Genomic DNA, 5,178 nt, shown 5'->3' with positions numbered 1-5,178 from the left:
ACCCCGTAACAAAAAAAAAAAAAAAAAATCCATTTAAAAAGTACACTATAGGTAAATCCTCTGTGACGCACAGCGAGGTGGGTCAGTGTGAAGAGGTTCAGATCTCCCTTGCTGTGACCCAACACCATGAAGGAGACACTGCTTCCTGCTCCATACAATCGAAGCAAAGAAACAGCTGGATGGCAGGCACACCTATCATTATAGGAACATGATGATCTTGTTTGGAATTGATTATGGGTGCTGTATTGTGGAACTTGGGAAAACAAGAGTTCTTGGACATGTTTCCTGTGAACTTGATGCTCCAAAACTCAATAGGGCAACAGAAGGTATTCTTTCCTTTAACCTTGAAGTATCTCAGATGGTTGCTCTAGCTTTTGAACCTAGCAGGCAGTGAGATCTCTTGGCGAAGTTGAATCGACTCTTGGAAAGATGTCTGAGAAATTCAAAGTGTATAGACACTGAATCTGTGTTGCTGTGGTGAAAAAGTTTGACAAATACATGTGCACTTACACTTATTAAATCATGATGGAAATATTAATAATGCTGCCAGCATTGCTGCAATTGTCACCTTACATCACTTTTGAAGACCTGATGTCTCTGCCCAAGGAGAAAAAGTCACACTGTATGCACTTGAAGATCATGATCCTGTAGCATTAAGCATCCACCACATGCCCATTTGTATCAGTTTTGCCTTCTTTCAGCAAGGAACATACTTACTGGTAGACCCCAATGAAGAAGAATGTGTAATGGATGGCTTGCTAGTGATTCCCATGAACAAGCATCATGATATTTGTACCATCCAGTCGAGTGGTGGAATAATGCTACTAAAGATCAGGTTTGAGACGCAGTAAAATAGCTGGTGTGAAAGTAGCAGAAATTACAGAGCTAATACAGAAAACTTTGGAGAATGACCAGAAAGTGAGGAAAGAAGGTGGAAAGTTCGGCTTTGCAGAATATACAGCAAATCAGAGGATTACAACATTTAAAATGGCAAAAGTCCCCATTGATACTTCTGAGGAAAAAGCAGAAAAAGCTTCACTACTGAAGCTGAACCTCCTTCAGAAGTTGTTTCTAAACCTGGGCTCTGAACCTCTGGAACTGCCTGGATTGGAGAGGGAGTAGAAAACTCTTGGAGTGATCTTGAAGAATCTGAGAAAGATGAGGACAAAGGTGGCAGTAATGAAGCTGTCATTTTTGACAATACCAAAATGGACACTGGAGCAGAAGTTTCTGATATTGGAAGCCAAGATGACCCAATAGTACTCTCACATAGTGAAGAAGAAACAATCATTTTAGAACCAGACAAGACCTCAAAGAAAATAAGAATGCACACCATCAGTGCAAAACAAGAAAAGACACGAAGTAAAAAGCCAGTGAAAGAGCTGGGGATTTAGCTCAGTGGCACTATGCCTGCCTCACAAGCATAAGGTAATGAGTTCGATCCCTGGTACCAAAAGAAAAAACAAACAAACAAAAAAACAATGAAAAAGAGAAAAAATAAGAGAGCTACTAACTAGAGCTAGCATAGTTGCATGTTAGTGTATATATAGCTATTAAAAATTATATTCATTGTTTACAAAATAAAAATTAAAAGTACACTATAAAGCTGGGAGTGGTGTTGTACACCTGTAATCTAGCACTATGGGAGGCTGAGGAAGGAAGATAGCAAGTTCAAACCTAACTGGACAACTTAGCAAGACTGTCTCAAAGCAAAAGAAAAATTTTTAAAGAGCTGGGGATGTGGGGATGTGCTCAGTGCAAAACCCAATGGTTCAAACCCCAGGATGTAGGCAGGAGTGGGGGTAACAAGGAAAAGCAATCATAGTAGAATATTCAGAAAAATTCTAGGAGTAAGACAGAATAATAAGAGGCTAATTCAATCAGATATTAAATAAACTGTACTATAAAGGTACAGTAATTAAAACAAAGCAATCAAGTATGTCAGAATAGACCAGAAAAATGCAAAAGAGGCTGGGATATATATAGGTCAACAGTAGCATGTGTCCAAAGCCCCTGAGTTCAATCTGTAGCACAAGGGGGGGGGGGAGTCCAGGAAAAGAAGTATGTAAACAGTACAAATAAAATAATTGTTTAGTATATAATAAAATTATCACTTCAAATAACTGGAAAATTTAATGAATTACTGATAAATAGTATTGACATTGGGACAACCAGCTAATCAGCTAAAGAAAAAATAACAGAAACTCTCATAGATCAGTAGAGGCTAAGGAGGCATCATGAGAACCAAATGTGGTATATAGAACATTATCTGTAACCTGGAATAGAAAAAGAGCAGGGAAAATCCAGTAAAATTCAAACAAAATTGAGATTTGTTAATGGTGATGTACCAACATTGGTCTTGTAGTTGTGACAAATATACCATAGTAATGTAAGATGATAACAAGTAGGGAAACTGAGTGAGGGATAAATGGAATCTCTCTGCACTATCTTTTCAATTTTTCTAAAATTTAAGCTATTTTTTAAAGTTTATTAAAAAGAAAAAAAAAAGCTGGGCTGGGGGTACAATTGTGACAGAGTACTTGTCTATCATGCATAAGGCCCCAAGTTTCTTCCAGCACTGCAAATAAGAGAAAAGAAAAGAGAAGGTGAGAGAAGGGAAAAGAAGGGGAATGGAAAGAAAAGGAAGGGATGGAAAAGAAGAAAGAAAGAAAACTGGTCCCTACAACTTCTTACATCAAAATTTAATTCCTGGTTGATCAAAGAGTTTGCACTAAAAATTATTCATGTGAGGCCGGGGATTTAGCTCAGCGGTTCGGTGGACTGCCTTGCAAGTGCAAGGACTTGAGTTCAATCCCCAGTACCAAAAAAAAAAAAATATATATAGATATAGATATAGATATAGATATAGATATAGATATAGATATAGATATAGATATATTCATGTGGGCCAGGGATTTAGCTCAATGGTACAGCCGCCTGCCTCACAAGCTCAAGGTCCCAAGTTTGATCCCTGGTACAATATATACTATATATATAATATATACAGTATATAGTATATGTGTGTGTTACACATATATTACATATTATATGTATATTATATATTATACATATGTGTGTACATATATGTCTATATATATGTGTGTGTATCAGAAAAAAAAACTTAAGTATATCATCAACTGCAACACACAGGAAAAGGTGTTAGTGTCCTTCAAATGCTATATAGCACAAAAGTTAGGAATACAGGCTCTGAATTCAGACATTCTGAGTTCATGCCCCAATTCTGGAAATTATTTGAATAACTTTAGGCAAGTTATAATGCCTCTGTGTGCTTCATTTTCCTCATCCTTAAAATGGGGATAATAATAGTATGTATACCTCATCAGACTATCATCAGGAGTAAATGATACATACAGTGCTTAAACCAATATATGGCACAGAGTAAAACACTCACTAAATGGCAACTGTTATTGTTCCTTAACAACAGAAGCTTTCTTACAATACAAAAAGAAAAAGATGAGCAACCTTAGAACAAAATAAGGCCTTGAAAAGACATTCACAGAAAAGATGAGGGGGTAAAACATACACATATTTCAAATAACTTCACAGTCTAATTATTAAAGACACCTAATTAAAACATCACATGCCACTTGTAGCCATTCAATTGGTCAACATCCAAAATTTTGACAAGTAACAATATTGCAGAAAGTGTATGGAATCAGGCACTCATGCACTGCTGGTAGGAGTATAATATGGGAAAACAATACTGGCACACAATTTGACAATATGTATTGACTTTCTAAATGTCGTACTCTATGGTCCAGCAATGATACTACACAGTGCATGTGTACAAGGAGGTCTGAACAGGGATGCTGCCTCAGCATCGTGTATAGTAGTGAAAAAACTAGAAAAAAACCTAAAATGTTCAACAGGTATATAAATAAATAGGCTTTGGACCACAATTTGGGTACTTGACTAAAAGGTTTGCCACAGCCTAGCAAGTGCTTCTTACATGTGACTAACATTGTTCGAATATCATATATCAAGGTTATAGCCCTATATAATAATTATATAAAGACGTATGTGAAAATATATATCCAAGAGATATATGAAGTTAGACTACTCAAAGTCATATTTTTTTTTCATTGTTCATTGGTACTTTTTAGGTATACAGTAGAGTTACATTCATTATTGGGATTTTGTACCTTTACATGATGTATCTTGGTTCTCATTTTTTCCTCATCCCCCTGCCCTCGCTTCACCCCCTCCACCCTTCCCTATTTACAAAGACTTTGTTTCCATTTTTTTCTCATATTTTTTCCTTTTCCCTTCTTTCCTTTCCCTTACCCCTCCCAATTCCTACTCCTTTAGCCCCTTTCTTCCTATTTTACATTATCAATTATAAAATTTGAACCTTCTTTATATTTTTAGTTTTTCACACCACAGAAACTATTCAGTATTTATATATGTGTGTCCTATTTATTTCACTTATGAGTATGGCCTCATTATGCATCCATTTAGCTTTTTTGTTTGTTTGGTTTGGGGGGGCGGTTTGGGGTTTTTTTTTTGTTTTGTTTTATTTTTGAGACAGGGTCTCACTACGTAGTTGAGATTGACCTGGAACTCACTATGTAGCCCAGGCTGGTCTCGAACTCAGAGCAATTCTCTTGCCTCAGCCTCCCAAGTGCTGGAATTACAGGCGTGTGCCACCATGCCCGGCTGCATCCATTTAGCTATAAATGATTCTAGTTTCTCATTCGTTAAAAGTCATACATTTTTATTGAGACTTTTATATGATCAAGGTGAGTACTCAAAACTATAGCTGGATAAAATTATAGTCATTCTGGAGAACCATGCCTGCTCCCGACCCAGCAGCCATCGCTCAAGCGCCGGGAAGGTAGCCGCGCGGGCTCCCCTGAACCCCCATAAGCCCCCTCCCCTCTCACTCTCAGACCTCCTGACTGTGCCAGTCTTTGGACCCACTCTGCAAAGACAGAGGTGGTCATCAAGGGTATTTTTCTGAGTTCCCAAATTTGAACATCTTTAAAGAAAGGGCATGGGAAACCTGTAATAGAACGTTACAGAGTTCAACCATTCAGAAGGATGGGGAATTCAATCTGGGCCTTGCAGCCCGAGGTCAGTCAGCATCATGGGGTTCAGCAATCAGCTAACTGAGAGCAGGGGTCTTCCATCCTCGCTCTGTTTGAGCCATTAAATGGT

General features: G+C 37.7%; 1 protein-coding gene and 1 pseudogene across 12 annotated transcripts in view; one reads left to right on the top strand and one right to left on the bottom strand.

Annotated features, from left to right (window-relative positions):
- The window catches only part of LOC104858945, a 4,317-nt pseudogene extending 2,800 nt beyond the window's left edge, over window positions 1-1,517 (top strand).
- The window catches only part of Melk (maternal embryonic leucine zipper kinase), a 121,368-nt gene that overhangs the window by 46,254 nt on the left and 69,936 nt on the right, over window positions 1-5,178 (bottom strand). The window lies entirely within an intron of this gene.

This window comes from Fukomys damarensis, unplaced genomic scaffold (genome assembly GCF_012274545.1).
Source record: "Fukomys damarensis isolate Sample0158 unplaced genomic scaffold, DMR_v1.0_HiC HiC_scaffold_36, whole genome shotgun sequence".
Taxonomy (NCBI): domain Eukaryota; kingdom Metazoa; phylum Chordata; class Mammalia; order Rodentia; family Bathyergidae; genus Fukomys; species Fukomys damarensis.
The sequence above is the reverse complement of the archived record's forward strand: the minus strand, read 5'-3'. Positions and strand labels throughout refer to the sequence as shown.